The sequence below is a fragment of the Equus quagga genome, unplaced genomic scaffold (assembly GCF_021613505.1).
Source record: "Equus quagga isolate Etosha38 unplaced genomic scaffold, UCLA_HA_Equagga_1.0 599_RagTag, whole genome shotgun sequence".
NCBI lineage: Eukaryota > Metazoa > Chordata > Mammalia > Perissodactyla > Equidae > Equus > Equus quagga.
Window position 1 is genome coordinate 38,200 of NW_025800286.1, and position 1,818 is coordinate 40,017.

The window sequence follows — 1,818 nt, forward strand, 5'->3', positions numbered from 1 at the left end:
AGGTGATGCTCCAAGGGGAATATGCCCCAATTATCTTCTGGTTCAAAATAGCAACATGATTTACTCAATAGTAAAAAAGAAAATGGTATAGAATAACTCACTACATGCTGATATTTATTGAAGAAATAGAGTCCTCTGGCCTCTGATTTATAATGACAATTTAGATTTGCCTTTCCCTAATGGTTAGTGATGTTAAGTATTTTTTAATATTAGCCTGTTGGCGATTTGTATGTTGTCTTTGAAGAAATGGCTATCTAATTGGCTTGCAAATATTTTCTCCTTCTTATATTACATAGGTTGCATTTTCTCTTGGTAGATTCTTTCTTTTGTGTAGATTTTTAATTTGATGTAGTCCCACTTATCTAATTTTGTTTCTGTTGCCTGTGTCTTAAGGTATCATATTCATGATCATTGCCAAGCCAAATGTCATGAAGCTTTCCCCTTATGATTTCTTCTAGGAGTTTTACAGTTTCAGGTATTATGTTTAAGTCTTTAAGTAGGCTTTTGTGCATGGTGTAATATAAGGATGGAATTACATTCTTTTTAATGTGAATATATGTTTTTCCAAATACAATTTGGAGAAGTGGCAATCCCCTCCCTGTTGTTCATTGTTGACACCCTTGTTGAAGACTAGTTGACCATATATTTGTGGGTTTATATCTGAGCTTATTTTTTTTATTCCATTGGTCTATATGTCTGTTTTTATTCCAATGAGATACTGTTTAATTACTATAGCTTTGTAATATATTTTGAAATCAGGAAGTGTGGTGACTCCAGATTTGGCCTTCTTGCTCAAGTTTTCTTTGGACATTTGAGTTCCATTGTGGTATCACATGAAATTTCTATTTCTGCAAAAAAAAAAATACCATTTACGTTTTCACAAGGTATGCACTCACTCTTTAGATCACTTTTGATGGTGTGGACATTTCAACAAATGCAAATTAAAACCAGAATGGGGTATCATTTCACACCTGTTAGGATGGCTGTTATTTAAAAAACTGAGATAACAAGTGTTAGCGAGTATGTGGAAGAAGTGGAACTCATGCACTGTTGGTGAGAATGCAAAATAGTGCATTAACTATTGAAGACAGTATGGAGATTCCTCAAAAAAAATAAATTTATTTATGATAACATCCAGCAAATTCACTTCCCAGTATACTTCCAAAAGAACTGAAATCTGTATCTCAAAGAGATATATGCACTTCCTTGATTATTACACCATTATTCACAATAATCAAGGTATGGAAAAAACTTAAATGTCCATTGAAAGATGAATAAAGAAAATGTTATACGTATATACATATGTGTAATAGAATATTATTCAGCATTAAAAAATAAGGAAATCTTAGCATATGCTACAACATTGATGGACTTATAGAATTTTATGCTAAATGAAATAAGCCAATCACAGAAGGACAAATAATACAGAAGTCCACTTATACAAGATATCTAACTTGCATGTAAATTATACCTCAATAAAGTGTTTATATATATTTATATATATATATATATATATATACATGTTTTAACAATAGATAAGGACTCTTTTTTTAATTACGATCTGTCACCATAAGCATGTGCTCTATCACTCCTTTCCTTCTTCTCCTTCCACCCTTCCTCTCTGGTAACCACTAATCTAATCTCTGTATCTATGTGTTTGTTTCTTATTGATTTTTTTTTATCTTTACGTTGTGAGTGAAATAATATGATATTTGACTTTCACTGTTTGACATTTCACTTAGCATAATATCCTCAAGTTCCATCCATGATGTTACAAATGGCAAGGTTTCATCTTTTTGTACCTGAGTAATATTCCAT